This window comes from Rhodnius prolixus, unplaced genomic scaffold (genome assembly GCF_049639745.1).
Source record: "Rhodnius prolixus isolate KJV_2025 unplaced genomic scaffold, Rpr scaffold_3, whole genome shotgun sequence".
Classification (NCBI taxonomy): Eukaryota; Metazoa; Arthropoda; class Insecta; order Hemiptera; family Reduviidae; genus Rhodnius; species Rhodnius prolixus.
In genome coordinates this window covers 44,637,749-44,663,213 of record NW_027411603.1, presented here as the reverse complement: position 1 = coordinate 44,663,213, position 25,465 = coordinate 44,637,749, and the positions used below count along the sequence as shown (strand labels likewise).

At 32.9% G+C, this 25,465-nt stretch overlaps 1 protein-coding gene and 1 long non-coding RNA gene across 2 annotated transcripts in view; both read left to right on the top strand.

Moving 5' to 3' along the window:
• LOC141453093 (uncharacterized) overlaps window positions 1-23,693 on the top strand; it is a 28,221-nt gene extending 4,528 nt beyond the window's left edge. The window contains exons 2-3 of the long non-coding RNA XR_012457781.1: window positions 18,459-18,575; window positions 18,729-23,693. This is a non-coding gene — a long non-coding RNA (uncharacterized lncRNA). The remainder of the gene's footprint in view (window positions 1-18,458; window positions 18,576-18,728) is intronic.
• The window catches only part of LOC141453090 (uncharacterized oxidoreductase YbbO), a 134,885-nt gene that overhangs the window by 85,662 nt on the left and 23,758 nt on the right, over window positions 1-25,465 (top strand). The window lies entirely within an intron of this gene.

Below are 25,465 nucleotides of genomic sequence, written 5' to 3'. Positions count from 1 at the left end.
TTATTTTTAAAGATTAAAAACTTAAAAAACAAAAAACAGCTGTTCACACTACTTAGATAACCTCCCTTTATCAGCTGATCGGCCTCGCCAGTTACCGGCGGCCATCTTTAACTCGTTAGTCGTGTCTCTTTAATTATCGTGATTTTCTAAGTGAATATTAGTGCGTGTTAAAGTGAAATTCTATTTTATAAATTGTGTTTAAGTTACACTTAGTGCGTGATATACAGTTTTAGTGCGAATAGTGTTGTGAATTATTTTAAATGGTGTCAAGTGCTATTGGATTGGTGATCCGAAGCTGATGGATATTCTTTAAAAAAGGTAAGACTTTATTGTCAATTAAATTTTTTATTATTATTGCATGAAAATAGCATGTTATCATTTAATTATTAACTACAAATAAATATTATTGCGAGGTCTTCACTACGGTCAGTAGTGGATAATTCTTTAATTTTGAATTCCATAAAAAGTATTTAAATTAATTTTTAATCCTTATTGAGGTTTTTTTCACGGAATTCCTTGCGTTTAGGTACAATTATAGCTTATTACTAACTGCAGAATTAAAAGAAGTCTTATAGTTCTACGTAGATACAATACTATACGAAATATATGAAGTTCAAGTTTAGTAGGTTTCCGTTTACTTTAAGTCGTAATATCTCTATTTCTACTGTACGGAATTCCATGTATTTTGGTACAATTATAGACTATAACTAACTGCACAATTGAGTGTAATCTAATGATTCTAGATACAATAGTATAGGAAATATAGAAAGTTCAAATTTAGTGGGTTTTCGTTTAGCCTAAAATTTTAGTCGTAATATCTCGATTTCTACTGTACAGAATTCCATGTATTTTAGTACAATTATAGACTATAACTAACTGCACAATTGAGTGTTATCTGATGATTCTAGATACAATAGTATAGGAAATATAGGAAGTTAAAGTTTAGTGGGTTTTCGTTTAGCCTAAACTTTTAGTCGTAATATCTCGATTTCTACTGTACAGAATTCCATGTATTTTAGTACAATTATAGACCATAACTAACTGCACAATTGAGTGTTATCTGATGATTCTAGATACAATAGTATAGGAAATATAGGAAGTTAAAGTTCAGTGGGTTTTCGTTTAGCCTAAACTTTTAGTCGTAATATCTCGATTTCTACTGTACAGAATTCCATGTATTTTAGTACAATTATAGACTATAACTAACTGCACAATTGAGTGTAATCTGATGATTCTAGATACAATAGTATGGGAAATATAGGAAGTTCATGTTTAGTGAGTTTTCGTTTAGCCTAAACTTTAAGTCGTAATATCTCCATTTCTACTGTACGGAATTCCATGTATTTTGGTACAATTATAGACTATAACTAACTGCACAATTGAGTGTAATCTGATGATTCTAGATACATTAGTATGGGAAATATAGGAAGTTCAAGTTTAGTGAGTTTTCCTTTAGCCTAAACTTTAAGTCGTAATATCTCTAAACTACTGTACGGAATTCCATGTATTTTGGTACAATTATAGACTATAACTAACTGCACAATTGAGTGTAATCTCATGAATCTAGATACAATAGTATGGGAAATATTGGAAGTTCAAGTTTAGTGAGTTTTCGTTTAGCCTAAACTTTAAGTCGTAATATCTCTATTTCTACTGTACAGAATTCCATGTATTTTAGTACAATTATAGACTATAACTAACTGCACAATTGAGTGTAATCTCATGAATCAAGATACAATAGTATGGGAAATATTGGAAGTTCAAGTTTAGTGAGTTTTCGTTTAGCCTAAACTTTAAGTCGTAATATCTCCATTTCTACTGTACGGAATTCCAGGTATTTTGCTACAATTATAGACTATAACTAACTGCACAATTGAGTGTAATCTGATGATTCTAGATACATTAGTATGGGAAATATAGGAAGTTCAAGTTTAGTCAGTTTTCCTTTAGCCTAAACTTTAAGTCGTAATATCTCTATTTCTACTGTACGGAATTCCATGTATTTTGGTACAATTATAGACTATAAGTAACTGCACAATTGAGTGTTATCTGATGATTCTAGATACAATAGTATGGGAAATATAGGAAGTTAAAGTTTAGGGGGTTTTCGTTAAGTCTAAAATTTAAGTCGTAATATCTCAATTTCTACTGAACAGAATTCCATGTATTTTAGTACAATTATAGACTATAACTAACTGCACAATTGAGTGTAATCTGATGATTCTAGATACATTAGTATGGGAAAAATAGGAAGTTCAAGTTTAGTGAGTTTTCGTTTAGCCTAAACTTTATGTCGTAATATCTCTATTTCTACTGTACGGAATTCCATGTATTTTAGTACAATTATAGACTATACCTAACTGCACAATTGAGTGTAATCTGATGATTCTAGATACATTAGTATGGGAAATATAGGAAGTTCAAGTTTAGTGAGTTTTCCTTTAGCCTAAACTTTAAGTCGTAATATCTCTATTTCTACTGTACGGAATTCCATGTATTTTGGTACAATTATAGACTATAAGTAACTGCACAATTGAGTGTTATCTGATGATTCTAGATACAATAGTATAGGAAATATAGGAAGTTAAAGTTTAGTGGGTTTTCGTTTAGCCTAAACTTTTAGTCGTAATATCTCGATTTCTACTGTACGGAATACCATGTATTTTGGTACAAATATAGACTATAACTAACTGAACAATTGAGTGTAATCTAGTGATTTTAGATACAATAGTATGGGAAATATAGGAAGTTAAAATTTAGTGGGTTCTCGTTTAGCCTAAATTTTAAGTCGTAATATCTCTATTTCTACTGTACGGAATTCCATGTATTTTAGTACAATTATAGACTATACCTAACTGCACAATTCAGTGTAATTTGATGATTCTAGATACAATAGTATGGGAAATATAGGAAGTTAAAATTTAGTGGGTTCTCGTTTAGCCTAAACTTTAAGTCGTAATATCTCTATTTCTACTGTACGGAATTCCATGTATTTTAGTACAATTATAGACTATACCTAACTGCACAATTGAGTGTAATTTGATGATTCTAGATACAATAGTATGGGAAATATAGGAAGTTCAAGTTTAGTGGGTTTTCGTTTAGCCTAAACTTTTAGTCGTAATATCTCGATTTCTACTGTACAGAATTCCATGTATTTTAGTACAATTATAGACTATAACTAACTGCACAATTGAGTGTAATCTGATGATTCTAGATACAATAGTATAGGAAATATAGGAAGTTCAAATTTAGTGGGTTTTCGTTTAGCCTAAACTTTTAGTCATAATATCTCGATTTCTACTGTACAGGATTCCATGTATTTTAGTACAATTATAGACTATAACTAACTGCACAATTGAGTGTAATCTGATGATTCTAGATACAATAGTATGGGAAATATAGGAAGTTAAAGTTTAGGGGGTTTTCGTTAAGCCTAAACTTTAAGTCGTAATATCTCAATTTCTACTGTACAGAATTCCATGTATTTTAGTACAATTATAGACTATAACTAACTGCACAATTGAGTGTAATCTGATGATTCTAGATACAATAGTATGGGAAAAATAGAAAGTTCAATTTTAGTGAGTTTTCGTTTAGCCTAAACTTTAAGCCGTAATATCTCTATTTCTACTGTACGGAATTCCATGTATTTTGGTACAATTATAGACTATAAGTAACTGCACAATTGAGGGTTATCTGATGATTCTAGATACAATAGTATGGGAAATATAGGAAGTTAAAGTTTAGGGGGTTTTCGTTTAGCCTAAACTTTAAGTCGTAATATCTCCATTTCTACTGTACGGAATTCCAGGTATTTTGGTACAATTATAGACTATGACTAACTGCACAATTGAGTGTAATCTGATGATTCTAGATACATTAGTATGGGAAATATAGGAAGTTCAAGTTTAGTGAGTTTTCCTTTAGCCTAAACTTTAAGTCGTAATATCTCTATTTCTACTGTACGGAATTCCATGTATTTTGGTACAATTATAGACTATAAGTAACTGCACAATTGAGTGTTATCTGATGATTCTAGATACAATAGTATGGGAAATATAGAAAGTTAAAGTTTAGGGGGTTTTCGTTAAGTCTAAACTTTAAGTCGTAATATCTCAATTTCTACTGTACAGAATTCCATGTATTTTAGTACAATTATAGACTATAACTAACTGCACAATTGAGTGTAATCTGATGATTCTAGATACATTAGTATGGGAAAAATAGGAAGTTCAAGTTTAGTGAGTTTTCGTTTAGCCTAAACTTTAAGTCGTAATATCTGTATTTCTACTGTACGGAATTCCATGTATTTTAGTACAATTATAGACTATACCTAACTGCACAATTGAGTGTAATCTGATGATTCTAGATAAAATAGTATAGGAAATATAGAAAGTTCAAATTTAGTGGGTTTTCGTTTAGCCTAAACTTTTAGTCGTAATATCTCGATTTCTACTGTACAGAATTCCATGTATTTTAGTACAATTATAGACTATACCTAACTGCACAATTGAGTGTAATCTGATGATTCTAGATACATTAGTATAGGAAATATAGGAAGTTCAAATTTAGTGGGTTTTCGTTTAGCCTAAAATTTTAGTCATAAAATCTCGATTTCTACTGTACAGGATTCCATGTATTTTAGTACAATTATAGACTATAACTAACTGCACAATTGAGTGTAATCTGATGATTCTAGATACAATAGTATGGGAAATATAGGAAGTTCAAGTTTAGTGAGTTTTCGTTTAGCCTAAACATTAAGTCGTAATATCTTTATTTCTACTGTACAGAATTCCATGTATTTTGGTACAATTATAGACTCTAACTAGCTACACAATTGAGTGTTATCTGATGATTCTAGATACAATAGTATGGGAAATATAGGAAGTTAAAATTTAGTGGGTTCTCGTTTAGCCTAAACTTTAAGTCGTAATATCTCTATTTCTACTGTACGGAATTCCATGTATTTTGGTACAATTATAGACTCTAACTAACTGCACAATTGAGTGTAATCTAGTGATTCTAGATACAATAGTATGGGAAATATAGGAAGTTAAAATTTAGTGGGTTCTCGTTTAGCCTAAACTTTAAGTCGTAATATCTCTATTTCTACTGTACGGAATTCCATGTATTTTAGTACAATTATAGACTATACCTAACTGCACAATTGAGTGTAATTTGATGATTCTAGATACAATAGTATGGGAAATATAGGAAGTTCAAGTTTAGTGGGTTTTCGTTTAGCCTAAACTTTTAGTCGTAATATCTCGATTTCTACTGTACAGAATTCCATGTATTTTAGTACAATTATAGACTATAACTAACTGCACAATTGAGTGTAATCTGATGATTCTAGATACAATAGTATAGGAAATATAGGAAGTTCAAATTTAGTGGGTTTTCGTTTAGCCTAAACTTTTAGTCATAATATCTCGATTTCTACTGTACAGGATTCCATGTATTTTAGTACAATTATAGACTATAACTAACTGCACAATTGAGTGTAATCTGATGATTCTAGATACAATAGTATGGGAAATATAGGAAGTTCAAGTTTAGGGGGTTTTCGTTAAGCCTAAACTTTAAGTCGTAATATCTCAATTTCTACTGTACAGAATTCCATGTATTTTGGTACAATTATAGACTATAACTAACTGCACAATTGAGTGTAATCTTATGATTCTAGATACAATAGTATGGGAAATATAGGAAGTTCAAGTTTAGTGAGTTTTCGTTTAGCCTAAACTTTTAGTCGTAATATCTCGATTTCTACTGTACAGAATTCCATGTATTTTAGTACAATTATAGACTATAACTAACTGCACAATTGAGTGTAATCTGATGATTCTAGATACAATAGTATAGGAAATATAAGAAGTTCAAATTTAGTGGGTTTTCGTTTAGCGTAAACTTTTAGTCATAATATCTCGATTTCTACTGTACAGGATTCCATGTATTTTAGTACAATTATAGACTATAACTAACTGCACAATTGAGTGTAATCTGATGATTCTAGATACAATAGTATGGGAAATATAGGAAGTTCAAGTTTTGTGAGTTTTCGTTTAGCCTAAACATTAAGTCGTAATATCTTTATTTCTACTGTACAGAATTCCATGTATTTTGGTACAATTATAGACTCTAACTAGCTACACAATTGAGTGTTATCTGATGATTCTAGATACAATAGTATGGGAAATATAGGAAGTTAAAATTTAGTGGGTTCTCGTTTAGCCTAAACTTTAAGTCGTAATATCTCTATTTCTACTGTACGGAATTCCATGTATTTTAGTACAATTATAGACTCTAACTAACTGCACAATTGAGTGTAATCTAGTGATTCTAGATACAATAGTATGGGAAATATAGGAAGTTCAAGTTTAGTGAGTTTTCGTTTAGCCTAAACTTTTAGTCGTAATATCTCGATTTCTACTGTACGGAATTCCATGTATTTTAGTACAATTATAGACTATACCTAACTGCACAATTGAGTGTAATTTGATGATTCTAGATACAATAGTATGGGAAATATAGGAAGTTCAAGTTTAGTGGGTTTTCGTTTAGCCTAAACTTTTAGTCGTAATATCTCGATTTCTACTGTACAGAATTCCATGTATTTTAGTACAATTATAGACTATAACTAACTGCACAATTGAGTGTAATCTGATGATTCTAGATACAATAGTATAGGAAATATAGGAAGTTCAAATTTAGTGGGTTTTCGTTTAGCCTAAACTTTTAGTCATAATATCTCGATTTCTACTGTACAGGATTCCATGTATTTTAGTACAATTATAGACTATAACTAACTGCACAATTGAGTGTAATCTGATGATTCTAGATACAATAGTATGGGAAATATAGGAAGTTAAAGTTTAGGGGGTTTTCGTTAAGCCTAAACTTTAAGTCGTAATATCTCAATTTCTACTGTACAGAATTCCATGTATTTTGGTACAATTATAGACTATAACTAACTGCACAATTGAGTGTAATCTTATGATTCTAGATACAATAGTATGGGAAATATAGGAAGTTCAAGTTTAGTGAGTTTTCGTTTAGCCTAAACTTTAAGTCGTAATATCTCTATTTCTACTGTACGGAATTCCATGTATTTTGATACAATTATAGACTATAACTAACTGCACAATTGAGTGTAATCTGATGATTCTAGATACAATAGTATGGGAAATATAGGAAGTTAAAGTTTAGTGGGTTTTCGTTTAGCCTAAACTTTAAGTCGTAATATCTCTATTTCTACTGTACGGAATTCCATGTATTTTGATACAATTATAGACTATAACTAACTGCACAATTGAGTGTGATGTGATGATTCTAGATACATTAGTATGGGAAATATAGGAAGTTCAAGTTTAGTGGGTTTTCGTTTAGCCTAAACTTTAAGTCGTAATATCTTTATTTCTACTGTACAGAATTCCATGTATTTTGGTACAATTATAGACTCTAACTAGCTACACAATTGAGTGTTATCTGATGATTCTAGATACAATAGTATAGGAAATATAGGAAGTTCAAGTTTAGTGGGTTTTCGTTTAGCCTAAACTTTAAGTCGTAATATCTCTATTTCTACTGTACGGAATTCCATGTATTTTGATACAATTATAGACTATAACTAACTGCACAATTGAGTGTGATGTGATGATTCTAGATACAATAGTATGGGAAATATAGGAAGTTAAAGTTTAGTTGGTTTTCGTTTTGCCTAAACTTTAAGTCTTAATATCTCTATTTCTACAGTACGGAATTGTAAACGCAGTGATTGAAATATCATCAAGAAATAGGAGAATTGATTGTGGTTTTTTTTTAAAAAAAAAAAACTTCATTTTCTTATTGATTATTGCCTAAATCGCCCAGTTGTAGGTAGATCATCCTTTTTTAAGGAAAACATTTTATTTAACCTTAACCAATAGTATTCCTTAAATTTCACACACCATTTAATCCACAAATGGGATACTTTATCCCCTCCCTCCCTTAACTAAAGAAAATTATGCAATTAACCTGATTCTTCTTCCATTAAGGAAGGTTATTGTTAGATCTTGAATGTTATCTGAACTTTTTATATTGTTAGGATGATTGCATATCTGGGTTAAACAATGAAAATTGTATGCAATAAATAATTTTAATTTATTTTATGTGTATTTATTTTAATTAATCAGCATATTGTTTCTTCCTCACTAATATTTAATAATTTTTATTAATAAATAACCTGATTATGGTTGTAAGAAAGTAGAGCTCCTTTTACAGCCTTTTGAGAAAAAATTAAATATTTTTTGAAACTGTAGAATCTAGTTACTTAGCATTTGATGACGTGCAGGATTAATATTTGAGAAATATTTTCCGATAAGAGATTATTGTTTGCTGCAATTAGCTCTTGGTATTCTTCTTTGGAGAAAAGTTCTTAATAAAGCTGTATATCTTCTGATGACGTACTCTACTATGCTGAAAATCGACATAGTAATTTTGCAGAACCTTCTATTGTTGCCAATTACAGCCAATATTCACTTAGGACATACTTATTTTTTGGTAAAAATATATTAAAAAAACAGTGTTGTTACCACTCAAGACAATTTCTTTCCCTCCTCACTATAATTTTTAAGACATAAATTTATACACTTAATACAATATGCAAGTTTCAAGAACATATTTAATAATTCTTACCAGACACAGTATTTAGTTTCGACACTTTCGTTAAATGGACAGTTTTGTACGAACTTAACTTTAGTTAGCGTAACTGTATATAGTTCGCGTAATTTTTGAACGTATGTTTACTAAAGATACGTTTATATGATTTATCTCAGGTATTATCTTCTTAAAGAATCATTGAATCACTTTATGAGTCAATTTTGATGAATCGCATCATCTCATTGAATACGAGATTAATTTGGAACATCATTACCGCCAATTAGTTGAAAGTCCAAAGAACCTAAATTTAGTTCAGGCTATTAATAAGAATTATTCTAGCCATTATCGCCTTAATGACTTTTTTAAACGTCTTCGTCTTCTTTATACTGGGTAGGACCAATGTTACTTTTGATCCTAGATGTGGGCTAGGTACATTAATTTGGGCGTGTTCCACTTGGAATTGAAGAGAAAGACAAAAAAAAAGTGATATTGGTTAGTCTATTCCGCATGACCTGCCAGGTAACAGCCATGGCAGTGAAAACTTTCAACTCATTATGAATTGAGGAAGAAGTTGACAACTGTCTTTTTTTTACTGTAGCAAAAAGTTGAAGAAAATAAAGAGTACGAACAAATTTTAATGGTGTGCATTTGAGAGAAGAAATTTATCACCTTCTTTGTCTGTGTTCAGTTATCAGTTCGCGACAAAAGGAGTATGCCCTAATTTCAGCCTTTAAAAAAAAGAAGATAATAATCAATTTGCCGCGCTTGAAGAATCTCCTTCCCGCCTTATTCTGGTGTAGTTTTTTTTTCCTTTACGGGAAAATTGCTTTTAGAAAGGGGCATTTCCTTTTCTTTCTTTTTGTCGCCAAAACGAACACTATTATGATGACGTAGTTTAAAGAAAATCTAAAACAGTTTTCTTCGCTGCAGGAAGGAAAAGAGTTCAGCTGAATGACTCTCATACTCATTTTATTCATTTATTACTTTTATTGTTATCATTTTATTATTTAAATTACCTTGCGTCGACATCTAAGACCATCAGCAGCCGGGAACTTTATCCAGTGCGCCGATGGCATCCAAACTGTGTTTCCAGCTAGACATCACCGAACAATGAGCTGTAGAAGCTTCTAGGTTAAGAATATCTAAGAATAGCACGCCTGGATTTGATCCCAGGTCCTTCTATTCAGGTAAAGATCATTGACGTCCGAACATTTTACTAGTATTCTACTGATTGCTGCTGTAATTGTTCGGAAAAAAAGGAAGTCCAAGGGTTATTCCCAAGGATAGTGCATATTAGCACGGTAGAAATGTCTTGAAAATGATCTTTACTAAGGCAAAAAATTCTTGATGATCAGTCTGAGCTATAAATTACAGTAAATTTTATCGATAACAAAGTAAAAAATAAGATTGAATAATTTTAGATTCTAATTGGGGACGGTAAAGACAATGGAAGTAATAAAATAAAGCCCAACTGAAATTACCTTGCGTCAACGATAATAATTGCCTCTAAAAGTAAATAATTTAGATCAGGGGGGTCCCTAAACTACGGCCTGCGGGCCACATGCGGCCCCTTGAGGCCATTTATCCTTCCCCCGCTACACTTAGAAGGGTACCTCTTTCATTGGTGGTATGTGGCGGCGTCGCTCATGTACAGTACTACTTCCGGTGACACGGTACGCACGCGTCACGGCTCCGGAAGCAGTGTGAAATAACAGCCAGAAGTAGGAAGAAAGGCAAAGCTCTATAACTAAACCGGACATAGACAATCTCATTAGCCAAAAGCAGGCCCATAGTTCCAATTGAGTTACTGGACAGTTTGTTGATTCAAATTTACTTGTACTTCATTTTAAATATTGTATTTGTTCCCGTTTTGTTATTTTACTTTAAGATGAGATATGTGCAGTGTGCATAGAGATTAGTTCATAGTTTGTTTTATAGTCCGGCCCTCCAACGGTCTGAGGGGCAGTGAACTGGCCCCCTGTGTAAAAAGTTTGGGGACCCTCCTGATTTAGATCGATTCAATTAAGTATTATTCATTTCATTTAGAAGTAGAAATCCAATAAAATTGTATCTCCTTTTAGATTACTGATCGATTGTAATGATGTACTTTATTAAATCAAGCGTCTCTCTAAATGATGTTAATGATTAAGGATAGAAGCAAGTGAATGTGGCAGTTTTCTTGTAGTTTTCCTTACTTACAAACGAGAACAACTAAATTTAGTAAAGGAAATTATGTCAGGACTACCGCTAGCAAAATCCTTTCAAAATGGCCAGCACCCATTCTCAATATTTTTAACTACAATTAAAAGTAATTAATTAAAATTTGATGACTAACTCTGTGTGTGTTCGATACAAAATTGAAATAGCATTTTTGTGTTTTACATCAAAAAGTAAATTTAGAAAAACAATGGAGTCCAATGAAATATTTATTTTAGCATTAACTGGACAAGGTGATTTGTGCAAATTAGTCCATTTTCTTCGGTACCTTATTTAAAAGACTACAAAAATGAAATGTTACCATTAAAATATATCTGTACCTCGGAGGGAAAAGGCACCATGTCACAAAAAGTAAATTTTACAGGGGAGCCAAATGAAGATATTTTTCCAAACTCATTTTTTGTTCCACTTTTCCGGTTGTACTCTTTCCTGTACTTCTCACCATAATTATTACATTTGGTATGGCCACTTAACCTCCCATATTTTAAAATATTTTACTTTGATCTCCATTGTGAAAAAAATTTATGCCCATGTAGTGCCTTTTACCCTTAAGCAATGAAGTATCATAGTGCTTTTTAAAAACACATAAATCGCTTAATAGTAAACATAGGGCATAGTGCTTTACACCTGTAGAAAGAGCAACAAAAAATTTGTAAAATGATGCCAAAATCTGAAAATCGAAAAAAATGGACATGGTGCCTTTTCCCTCCGAGGTACAGATATTATTAAGGTTTTATTCATGCTACTTACATCATATATTTGTAAGATACAATATATATATATATCAAAGATCATGAAGTTTATTGGTATCAAAATAAACTGTTCGAATTTACTTCTCAGTTTCCAACCATCAAACGATGGGTTTATTTTACTTGAATCGGGTTTACCTCCCTTCTGTGACTCTTTTTTCATCGGCAGTTTTTGCTATAGTAATGGCCTAAATTAGCAGCTTCTAGATTCCTCAATTACCTCCTTCAAACTAATAACCAAGTAGTTTTGCTGAATCATTTAATTCATGAAACTACCTTATTGTTTTAAGTAAAATCATTACATTGTGATTATTAGGCTTGACTATATCATTTCGTATAAAAATGGTTGGCGGATATTAGATTGCAGAAATCTCTCATGATTATAAGAGATGAGGTTGATTGTAAGTTTTTTTTTTTTGCTTTGTTGGGATTAGAAACTGAAGACAAAAAATGACTTGCAACTGTTTAGTCGAGATTTTAGTTAACAGGTTGTTGTTTTTTTAACTTCCTGCAATGTTAGATGACTGGCAGCAGTAGGTTGCAATTTTTTAATCGTTCAAAGACGGTGCAATCAGAACGATATTGTAAATTTATTTAAGTTACATGTGTATACAGAATAAATAATTTCAGACAGATACACTTATAGGGTAAACATTATTATGTAAAATTAGATTATAAAAACTGAAGTACAAATCTATTTGCATTTTAAGTTTATTCTGACATTGTCCTGGAGTTTCTTGATGTTCAGGACCAAGCTCTGGCGCGAGGTATGCAAAAAGTAACATCGACCTGATAACCTCTTTGTAGAAGAAGTTTTTACTCATATTATAATAAATGGATTGTTACGACAATAAGCAGGCTGAGAGCGAACCACGCGGTGTGCGGATCGTATCTACACAGGATCAACAAAAGGCCCTCTCCTCTTTGCGTAGATTGCAATGAGGAGGAGGATTTTAAACATGTAATAATGATATGTCCACGTTATGTGGTAGAAAGGAAACGAATGTTTGACGACATATACAGGTATTTAGATGCACCATTTCGCTACGAAGACATAATATTCTCCACCAACATCTATGTGCTTAAATCTGTAGCAGAACTAGCTAAGAAATATGAGTGTATTTAAATGTTATAGCCGATTAGAATGAATGGAAGAAAATAATTAGAGAAGGATTACGTGATCTTAATTTCGGTTAAGCTATAAGGATGGCAGGAATATAGAGTACTGATCCATCCATTAGTTGTAGTATATGTAAATAGTTGGATACAGTAGAGGGATGAATGTGTGAAGCGAATGTATTTGTAGGTAAGAATAGAGAGTAAGTGATATTCTAGAGATAAGCACCTAGACGATGCTGGCTGTATGGCGGAAGCCAATGCCAAAAAAAAGAAAAAAAAAGTGTTTGTAATGTACCGAAGTCTTCGAATCTCATGAGAATAAATGGGAAAGTAGTCGGAGTTTCCCTTTGTCCCTTTCAAAGTATATAAAGAAGGCTTTGTTATCATAAAGTAATGCTGAATTACTTGGCTTGGTTAGAGCTCGGAATCCATTATATTATTGTCTCCAGTTTGTTGAAAAAGGCTCTAAGTTTAGTTAAGAAAGAGTAAAGCGTTAGATTTTGAACTCAATTTAAAACAAACTTAATTAAGTGGTGATCTAACTGTTATACTTCTATACTCATGAAAACTAGTCTAGCTGAATGAAAAAAACAAGCAAAAAAATACTTAAGCTGCAACAATACTAGACACGGTGAGTGAATTCTTCCACTTCTTGTTGCATCAAAAACTTTGTGTAGATCATTATCAAGAAGAAAACCTGTTCTATGGAAACAATACCTTCAGTAAAACACAGCATCGTACACCTTTGGCAAGCATTTTCCTCTTTTATTTACTAGAATATGTTTTTATTTTTCCAAAATTCCCTGTCAGTTTATTATACGATAAAAGAAAATCTGCTAGAAAATTTTTCTACTCGAAAATCAAAGTTTTGATTTCCTCAGTGACTGAATAAGTTGGTTTTTTTTTTTTTCACTTCAAAAACGAATGCTGACTTGATATTAGCTTTGAATGCCGTTAAATAACCCGATCATAACTTAAACCTAACCGGAAATTCCGTTTTTCTGAAAGGCTTTTGAAAATTGCTTCTAAAACGTTTTTCCCTGAAAATTTTCTCAAAGAAAATTTAAGACGCAGAGCTTCTATTTTCTCCCTAAGCAATCTCTTATTGAAATTACTATTTTCCTCTTTGTAGTATACTACAGAATTTTAGGAAATTCAAAAATTTGCTGTGAAAGCTTTAAAAAAAAAGGTTAAAGCCCAGAGGCAGGATAGGCTCAGAACAATCAGATGCTGCTCCCAAGCATAACTTGATCATAATATGAAAATTAAAAATTACTAAGTGATCAGCATTCAAGCAAAAAAAAAAATATATATAACAATAACGCTATTTGCATACACATTTATAATTTCTTATAATATGTATACATTTAATCTCATTGCATTACAAATCAATGCGCAATGGTCACACTTTGCACACATATAACAAAATGCAATAAATATAATTTCCATTTTTTCCTGCACGCAACAAAGTATGCTCAAGAAATTCATTGATATGAATTCCACAATTATACTTCCTCAATTATATTAAATTTGGACTAACATTTTGAAAAGCCTTTAATTATAATTATTCAAAATAATTATATTTACAGTATATTAATCACTCTTTGGATTGAACATTTTTACTCTGAGAATATTGATTTATTCTTCAATAGAGATCATTTATATTATAGAAATATTGTAATTGAAGTAGTGGTTTTATTTATCAAATTTATTTGCATTTAAGACGGTTTTATCGGGGTGGGTGTTGGTCTAGTGGTCAAGAGAGTGGCTTCGTATGTGGGAGATCGCCAGATCGAATCCAGCGTACGTCTAATTTTTATTTGTTACAAAAAAAATTGTTTATAGTAAAGTAAGAGTTTCCGCCCCAGACGGATTGGTAGTTGGACGTTAAGGCCCCCTGCCTGAATAAATAGGCAATTACTTTACTTACTTTACTTTAGTGAACATTTATAATATATCTTTGGTATCAACAAATTGTTGCAATATATTAAGTAAAACTTAAAGCCTGATTCTGTTTTTTTCCTTTCATTGCAATAACTGTCACAATTTCAAAAATGCAAATAGTTTGAAATTTAAATAAAACTTTCTGTTTTTTAATTATTGCTGCAGAATGTGAGCAAAACATTCCATTACTTTAAAATGCAAGTAACAGTAAACAAACAAATAATGCAGTTTCTATTGGCAACCACTAATAATCTAACGCTTGCCAAGAATGTCTGTTCTCCTGATAAATATTAATTGAGTTGTTAGGAGAGATTTCTTTTTTAGATTTTTATTCCCATTCTCATACAGATTTTTAAGTAGCCTCTGTCTACGACTCAAAATTTGGGATTTGTACTTAAAGCCACCTTGAAAATGTAACCCATTAACTCTACTTTAATTTTGTTGAAAATTACAAGGGAATACTTGTAAATATAAGTGCATTCCTGAATCTCATTGCTAACTACTCGTACTTGGTTTGGGAACAGTTAGTTATTGTACGTATTTCTTTAATTTCTTATAAATATTAGTGTCTTCATTTTGGTTCTGTCTCCTTTCTTGAGCTGTCCTCGCTCCTAACTTGGAATGCGGTGAAGCTTTAAGTTATCAACCCCTCTTCTGGAAGCCTTCTTAATCAAAAAAACGCTTGTAACAAAAGTTGTAAAAATAAATGAGTGTTATCCATGGTTTGAAGTTTTACTTACGCTTGTGATGGTTATTTTCTGCTAGATCACGTGAGGGTACCCAAACGTAACATATGGTTTGCTTTTTGCTAGGTTTTTGCCGTATACGAACTAAAATTATCACACACAAGCCTTCTAAAATATAGTAAAACTTGTTTTAAAAGTTAAAAGAAAATTGGAAAATTGAAATCGCTCGCTGAAAATGGCGGTGTACCCATTAAGCAAAACAATGAGTAGAGGCAACCTTCTTTTATCATAGAATCCCGATCAATAACGGTCACATTAATTTACAAATTTGAACATGCAGTAAATTGTTGGTGAAAGAAAGTCGTGCGTGTGTATATTTCTCTGAAAACGTCACTTCCTTTAGTAGTTCAGTAAACTTATGATTAGAGAGGTTATTTTAATATTTGATGAGTTTCACGATTCTATTTCTAGATTTCTCCACAAATATGGTGATGATCACGTTTTGCTAATTCATCCAATGTTTCTTTACACTCCTTCATCCACCATACATTTAAGGATCAGTAACACCCACACATTTATTGCTTTTAAGGAAAGTTTAAGGACTGGATTATTTTTCTTTTTAATAGTACATTATGGTGCTAGGATAGCTGAGAAGTTATAGGCTAGACCCGCAAAACTAAGATATATTGTTGGTTTAGTGGATTCGATTCTCCTGGTCTAGGTCTTGGATTTTATTTAATGTTTAATATGAGAAATTTACAGTAAAATATGTTAGGCGGTTATAGGCTATACCCGCAAAACTAAGATATATTGTTGGTTTAGTGGATTCGATTCCCCTGGTCTAGGTCTTGGATTTTATTTAATGTTTAATATGAGAAATTTACAGTAAAGTATGTTAGGCGGTTATAGGCTATACCCGCAAAGCTAAGATGTATTGTTGGTTTAGTAGATTCGATCCCCCGGTCTAGGCCTTGGATCTTATAATGGTTAATATGAGAAATTTATAATAAAGTAAGTTAGGCGGTTATAGGCTAGACCCGCAAAGCTAAGATGTATTGTTGGTTTAGTTGGTTCGATTCCCTGGCTAGGCCTTGGATTTTATTTTGATTTGGCAGTTGGACGTAAAGCTCGCCTGCAAAATAGGCGTGACTTTACTTTTACTTTATTATTACATTAAATTATCATTCATTAAATTCATTTTCGAACTTACTATTTTTGTACCAACATTTAGATGATATTATTCAATCAGCATTTCACTCGCTAACTAAATGTTTTTACCTTTATTTAACCTCTTCTAAAAGGAAGTAATATTGTCGTACAGACCAGACATTCTTTCGTGAGTTGATTCCGTGAAATTTTGATCGTTCCAAAGCCCAAAAATAATGGTTTCTACAAATTTGGTCTGTAGTTTGTAGGGACAACATTTAATTTAAAAACGCCAAAAAATGTTTTAAAGTCTAGTCCAATCGGACTAGATATTGGACATGTACAGCTATCTAGGAAGTACGAGTCGATCAACTGAATCGATTTCTTTCAGTTTGTACATATTTTTTCGGGGTTTAAAAATAGATTTTAAAAAAAGTTTTCTTTACAAATATTACTGTGAGAGCGATTCACTCGCGTTACACCCTTAATTAGGCTTCAAAATTTGTGTTTACGCTTCTGCTCATATTCTAAACATTACCATAATTAAATATATTGTCTAGACTCAATTAGCGTTTAATAATTATTAGTGCATCAATTTAGAATTTAATAACGCGCACAGTCTTTGGAATAGATAATACGCTAATAGATTGTAAACGTAGCGTTTTTACTGCACAATTCTTATGAGCTGAAAAGTTCATTATTTTTATTAATACGCTCGAAAACTGCCAGAATAATGATCCTGAAAGAGCGGTAGGAAGTGCAAGTATACTGTATTTTACTTTCTCCTTTTTAATTTGTTCTCTTATTAGAAACACTTTTTTGCAAGCAAAAAAAAAAGTGTTTTTACTTATTATCAAAATTTATTGGTAACATTAATAGTGGAAGGTACTACTACGTGTGGGCAACTTTATAACAGTCCTCTAAGGTTCACAGTTCAGCGTGGGCCACCCAGAAAGAGAGTCCGGTGCACTGTAGGTGCTGCCCTCAATTCAGAGGATCACTTACTTTCTTGTTGGTTCTCTCATTTTTTTTTATTTTACATCCTTCCGTCATATCCTTTTTCTTATGTTTGGTGCGCCCATAAATTTCGAAATAAATAGCGTATGAAGTCAGTGAGTCTTTCTTTTAAAAAATATATATTTATTACCCATAAAAGTCACAGAAAGCGCAAAATTTTGAAGACGGTCATAAACCCGTAAAATTGAGCGAAACGGAAGCTTTCTACAATCATGTTATCCTAATATAAGGTTGTTGCACTAAATAAGACCAACTTCTACTTATTTAACTGTGATGTTATTGATGCTGTAATTGATTGTAATTCAATCTGTAGTTGATTATCTACATATAAAACCTTTATACATAAAAATTGCAATGAATATCAAGTTTGGCTGTACGAACAGCAGTTAGCTGTATCAGGATACCAGAAAAAACAAAAACAAAATTACTGTGAATAAATTTCGTTAGATCTTCCTCTGTAGTGAACATAGTGAACAGATAATTTTGCATCACTTCTTAGTGATGAAGGCCTTGCCGCCGTTGACCACAACATCACGTAACAAGCAACCGTCGTAGTTTGTCTTGAGGTTGATGAAAAATGGGTTGTTAATGGTTTGGAAATTTTTTGAAATTATCTATCTACATTTTTTACTGTTTCTTACGGTGTCAATAATTTTTGTATAACTACACTCTGTAGTAACTGGAAATGTAATTGTGAGATCTGTTTTGCCCAAGTAAAAGATGTCTTGTCTACAAAGTAGTGTTAATGAGATATATTACATCGTAAATTTTCACTTGATGGTAATGTAGTATTTTCTGAAAATACTTTTTGAAGAAAAGCTCAATTCTATTAACTGGTCACGTGTTTTATTTTTCCATCATTTAGTGGAAATCAACACATTGAATTAATTATTACCTTTAATGTAATTGAAAAAGTTATTTTTATACTTCATAGGGCCAATCACTACTTACTCACCTTAACCAACCAGATTATGGAACCTCAGGATGAGTGAGGCCCCCCAGCATCCAGTAATGGATTGTTCAACTCAAGATGATTTAGACATTAAGCTCGGTAATGTGTACTTGAAGTTCTAAGGCAATCTAAATTAATTGAAGCCAAACTAGTCTATATTTTCACTTCCTTGTAAAAAAAACCTGTAAATAACTATTTTTGTGTTTGCACAATTTGATACTTTAAATTAATATTTTTGTGATTTTGTTTCAGGTAAGAAGAGATTTATACATTTTCATGACGTAAGTGGAAACTGGTAAGTGAAGATTAGGCTGTTATCTGATTATATTTGAGGCATCATCAGGGGGTTTATGTATTCACTTTGTTATTTTTTAGTTTTAACTTACAATAATACTATTTTGTCATCTAGTTGTTGAAATCTAACTGTATGTAAGATTTGAAATGAAAATTGAAGATTTTTCGTAATAAGTCTTGAGTCTAATCTCATCGTATGAATTTTCTAATCGTCAGAAATATTCATGTGGTCCAATATCCATGAGTTCTAGAGTCAAAGAGATTTCTTTTAATCAGTCAATGTGTGGATATTGTGAAAATAAGTATTTTTAATTTAAAAAAAAAAAATCTCTGAACGTTCCAATTCCGTTTTATTTCACCGCGAGATCCGGTAGTAAGCTTTCGTCTAAAATCAGCTGGCAGTTTATGGAATTGATTTTGACGTGTTATGGAATTTGCTCCATAATGATTCCACGGATTTATTGTTTTTTTCTTTTTTTTTAAATTTTGTACACTTATGTTCAGATCTGGATCTGCAGAGCTTTTCTTGGAAAGATTTTGCCAAGAAAATGCCCTGAGAAAGAATTTTCCTCTTCTTAAGTCTTAATTTAAGTATAAATTATGGACTCATTAACATTTCTAAAAAAAATTCTAAAATAGGAATTCATTATGAAAGTATAATTACAAAATGAAGGAACTCGGTTTAACGAACGTATCATTTTGTGGAAATACGTACATTGCTAAAAGAGGAAGTCGTGTCAGTATTTGAACCAGAATTTTATGCTCATTGTATTTTAGAAACACATATTTTTAGAATTACTACAGTGGAAGGACAACTAGCGTATTTAGTCATTGTTTTATGGTTCATTTCGCAACTTTTTAACTTTTTTGTCGTGACATTTATTGCCTGATTAGAATGAAATTGAAACTTTCAAAAAGATTCTGTATCATTAGATACTAGTTCTTTTTTCTTTTAATTAAAGACCAAAACAAATATTTGTAAAACGAGGTCATTGTCCATTCTTAATGATAATGACGGTACTTTCAAAATAAGTTATCCATTGCTCCATCTTTGTCGCTCCACTTACTTGAGACAGTCGATATTTAAATTAATATCTACACGAGCGGTTCCCAACTTGGGGTACGCGAAAGATTGTTTAGGGGTACGCAAAAAAAGAAGTTATTATGGCGGAAGATATAAAAATTCGAGAAAATGTCGCTTTAGTTTTGACTAATATTACACATGGCGCGCATATAATTACTTCTCCTTTATTAACGCTTTGCTGTTTCAATTTACCACCCCCGCAATAGTTATTGGTTTGAAATGTTCACCTATTCATAGATGATTTTTTTAATAGGAACATATCATATGTATTATGTTCTTTACAAGACACATTATATTCAGATTGTTTTGCTGTTAATTTAAAGTTACAATACGTAAAATCAAGAATACGATTAATTATTTTATATATATATATATATATATTAGGGGAATATATATATTAGGGGTACACACTAAGGACACAATCAGGTAAAGGGGTACACTAATGAAAAGAGATTGGGAACCGCTGATTTACACTAATGATTATATATCATTGAAAAGGGTTTGGAAGTTGTTATGTGATTTGGTATTGATGTATGGACAAGTCTGGGAGTTAATGTGATCAGCTGGCGACATGACAAGGGAAGTCCGAAGTAAAGAACCATTTAACATGCTGGCGTTTCTGCGAGTGATCCATAACACCTGCGGAGTTAGCATGGATTTAGCATGAATCATCATTTTTTCACTTTTCCATTACACTTTACAGGCCACTAAATCTCTCGAGCAAAACTGATCCTTAAAAGAGCCGCCATAGATCTTGGATATTAAGGATTTATAGCATAGATTCTTGATCGACCGGTCTTTACAAAGAAGAGCTGAGAAATAAGGTGGTAGTAGAGCAGAAAGCTCTAAAACATCCTTTGAGAAATGAGGGCGTAATTATAGCCAAAATGTTTCAGTCGGAGCAAAGAAAAACAGCTCGTTGACTCACACTGTTTACTCGAGTGAGATAACTGAAGTTAACAGATGTCTTCTGCAGGATTCTGTAGAGAGAAGATGAGCATTAAAATCTCCTTGTTGAGATATAGTTAATAGTACTAATAAAAAAGAGAAACGCTATAAAAAAAAAAAGCACATGAATAACCTGTAATTAAAAAAAATATATATATTCATAAAAAATACAGGAAGGATGCGTAGAATATAAAAAAAATAAATAAATAAAGGAACTAAATATAACGGTAAACTTGCAGGTGTTCCTGCTGCTATTCAAAATTGGTGAGTTTCACTTTTTTCTGTGTCAAAGAAGAAGGCAATTTCTTAAAACCGGTTTCCGTTTACAAACTTAATTTATAATACTGCGTAAAATATAGGACGAATATTGTTGGGTTCCTAGATTCCAACATGGTGGAAGGAAGAGGAATCTAGACGGAAACTGCTCACGATTTTTTATCGTACTGCTGTTAATATTGGGACATTTCCTTTCTCTTATAATAATAATCATTTATTTATGAAGTATTTTGGAAGACCCGTACAAAATGGAGTTCTGTTTTCTTGAATACAGATAAAGTGCATAATCTGACTGACAAAAGCAAAAAAGAAAACAAATAATAATAATAATAATAATAATTTTTTTTTTTTGATGGAGGGGGAAAATGCATAATGCATCGTCGTGGGGGAAATGCCCACGGTATGTGGGACCCTCACCCACTAAAAAACCCACCTCCCCAAGAGGCATTGAAACCCACCCTGGAACCACTTACGCATTACTTCAGGGTGGTGCCTCACAGTAGCCCATATGAGCTCCCACCGGCCTTTATTCAACTCTCTGGAACGACCGGAGCAGACGGAAATCCAGCTCCTGCTTCTTTCTTATCAAGACTGCCTTCACAAAGGTCGCCACCCGGTCCCAGCAGTCTGTGTGAGAGAGCATAATCCCCACTACGGTCTCGGGCGTAATTCTTCCGATCTCCTGTTCCGATCTCTCCCTCTCCGGCACCCATCTATCACACATAAAGAATGTGTGATGGGCGTCATCGAGGTCAGAGTCTCCGAAGATGCATGACGGGTTTCCAACTTTCCCCATCCTATACAGGTACGAGGTGAAGCACCCGTGCCCCGTAAGAAACTGGGTGAGGTAGTAGTCGACCTCGCCATGCTCTCTTCCGGCCCACACAGAAGGGTTGCCAATTAGCCGTGCAGTCCATCTGCCTCGGGTGTCCGTCCGCCACCTCTCATTCCAGGACCGAATTGAGTGTTCCCTGGCCACTACCTTCGCCTCCGATGTTCCAAGGACTTCCCTTAGATCGTAAGCCATTTTACGATCTTGGGCCATCAAATCAATAGGGATCACTCCAGCCACCACTAGTGCCACAGGCTCCGATACCGTCCGATAGGAACAGGCGATCCTTAATGCTCCTCTTCTTTGGACCGAAGCTATCTGCTTCCGGTACTTTTCCTTTCTAAGAGCGTCGGCCCAAACTTCACACCCATATAGAAGTATGGCGTTCGTTACCGACATCAGAAGTCGCCGTTTACTAGACGTCGGTCCCCCCAACGTTTGACATAAGCCCACTCAGTGCCGATGTCACCTTCGCGGCTTTCTCCGAAGAGTGCCTGATCTGCTCCCAAAACGAGAGTTTAGTATCCAGGCGAATCCCCAGATACTTGACTGCGTTGCTGGCGACAATCGTCTCTTTAGCTACAAATAATAATAATAATAATAATAATAATAATAATAATAATAATAAGGGAAGGGATTAGCTATGAGGTTAGCATACTGGACTCCCACGCGGAGGTCCCGGGTTCGAATCCAGCAGCTGACCCTTAGATTTTCTCTTCCTAGGAGCTTCTTACAGCTCACTGTCCGGTGATGGACAGTGTTGTCTGTAACGAGAGAACACTGTCCGGAGGCCGGCAGTGCACTGGAAAAAGCTCCGGGCGCTAATGACCTCAGCTGTTGATGCGCCAAAAAAAAAAAAAAAAAAAATAATAATAATAATAATAATAATAAAAATAAAGCTTACAAACGATCAGAAAAATCTTTGAACTTATACATATGCTGAATTTACAAAATAAAATATCGCTTTCTTTACTGAACTCTGAACTTTGACCCAAGCCATACTGTTTACAATCAACTGAACACTCTGAACAAAATAAATAAACAAATAACTATACAGAACACTAAAATTTTTGGCCTAGGAACGTTTTAACTGTTCAATACTTTTTAAAATATGTCTGTCATAAAACTCAACAGGATTTAAGATACTATAATGGAAGATTTCAAATCGTTTGCATAATGATTGTGAACCTTGAAACCAGATAGTTTTAGCTTAAGTTACTGGATGAACTTCTTCGTAAAAGATTTCAATGTCTTTTGATCAGTGTCTTTTTATTCTAACTTGTGGAAAAAGATTCTTAGAAATACGTTTGTTTATGTTTTCTCTCGTTAGTTAAGGAAAGTGTTTCTATTGTTTAAATTTTCTCCTAAAATATCTCCCGTTTTAAGATTCCCAAAGTTTTTTTTAAAAAAAGAAGAGTATTTTAGAAAGTGTGATCTCCTGAAAGTCACTGGAAGCTGATATTTTTTAAATCTATATAAAATAAAAATGTTTGAATAGTGGGAAAAAGCAGAAAATTGTATAATGTCGCTTTATGGAAGCAGGAAATAGTAGCTACTACAGCACACTCTATGAAGCGGTCAATTAAGTAGAGAATGAAATAACTTAAAATCATTTACTTGCATTGTACTTTCTATTGACACAAAATGATTGAAGTTAATGGTTAGATGCGTTTCACTTCAAGTCCGTCCAACTTATGCTCACAAACCTGATCTGACTGAGAGTGGACTATTCTTTTTCTATTTCTAGTCACCTCTAGTCCATTATTAATCCCATTCTATATGATTTATTACTATATTTGGTAACCTGGACTAAGTAAATACATTGCAATGTACGTTTCTGTGCGCAGACTTCCTTAATTAGAAGTGATATTAATGAGAACAATCTTGAAACAGCTCTTCCATGGTGCTTTTAATGAGATGTATCTCCCCTCTTTTTCAGACCAGAACATATCATAACTATTTCTTCCCTAAGGTAATCTTCCTTTACAGAGAAGGTTTATTTCAGATTCTTTTCTATTGTTCTCGTATTTTTATTTTTATCTTTTATAAAAATAGGAATTTTATTTACATTAAACAAATTCTAACCGTCAGTACCCTTGTCGAAAATCTGTTTCTATTCACGTCCTGTTGAGTAATTTCCGGGTAGAACTTGGAATACGTAACGATTGTCCAAGCTGAAGTGTTCTAGATACATCCCTCCCCTAGCCCAAACCTAGGCAGGACCGGTCCTAGTTGAAGATGCATTTGGAACGCCTTGGACCAACAGAGAGGGTCATTGAATCTGCCGTTTTCACCATAGTTCTTGGTGAATCGATGCTACAGTCTCCATCAAAACTCTCCCCAAAGATTTGAGGCTTGTAGATATCAATTTGGGGAAGAATTTAATCGATTTTGTGACCAAAAATTTCGATTTTGAAATTGGCCATTGTTCTTTGGCAGCAATAAGGCATTGTTCCAAGGATTTGAAGATGAATTAATTAAAAGTGCCTTACAATCTTCGCTTATACCTTCCACAGCAATAGTAACCAATCGCCTTCCGCTTCACTTCCTTCTCTGCATCACCCAAGTATCCTGTAGAAACTTGTTTTTTTTTTTTTTAAATCAGGAACTCCTGTAGATTCTTTAGATTATTTTGACATAATCTCATACTTCCACTCGCTCTGCAAAAGTGAAATTAATAAATATTCCTTCCTAGTTCTAGTTGTGAGATTTAGTTGAGGTTATTGCACTAGGACGTCCTCGTAACGTCCTAAATCTTTCCAAGGACTTCTTTATAATAAGAGGGTAACCATCAGCTAAGGATTGACCACTCAAGGACTAGAAGGAGAACAGGAGAAGGGAGCTAGATAGATATATTTTGTTTATCTACTGTTAAAAAAGGAAGACCTAAAATCTTTGTTCACTCTCAATTTTTAACATTTTCCATTGTCGGTTCATTTTCTCACGTTAATTTCGTTTTAAAAAATGTTTACTGAAAACTACGAAAATAATTTAGGATTTACTATTTTCTCTTTTTTTTTGGAGGAATTTGAAATATTCTAATCACTTTTTACTTTTAACGAGTGTAAAGAGAACCCGAAATAAGCGGAAGTCTTGCAATCGTGTCAAGTTGTCTACATTGTTTTGTCCCCGGAAATCAAACTAACCAAAAAACAAAATAAAAATGAATTGTCTGTGGTGTGCGTATGTGATATAGGCTAACACAAATACTTACGAATCGCCGGAAGTTCAAGTGTAATATTTAATTTTTTAATATTTCCTCCATGGAACTTACAGGAAGTTAGTGATTAATATCCTTCAAACGGAACTGCTTCCTTTAATGAATGTTTGTTTGTTAGAACCGTTTTTCCGTCGTTTTATTGAGTTTCTCTTGAAATCCGCTCCTACAATGCGGTCGGTGTCTTTTCTCTCTTCAGTACCATTGCAGTGCATCGCTCGAACAGTTACATAATTTTAAGGACGTATATGCGTATTGGTACAGCTCCAAATCTGGCAGTAATCATTTTCAGAATGAATTTCACAACTTTTTCATCTAGTCCTTGGAAATATTGTGCA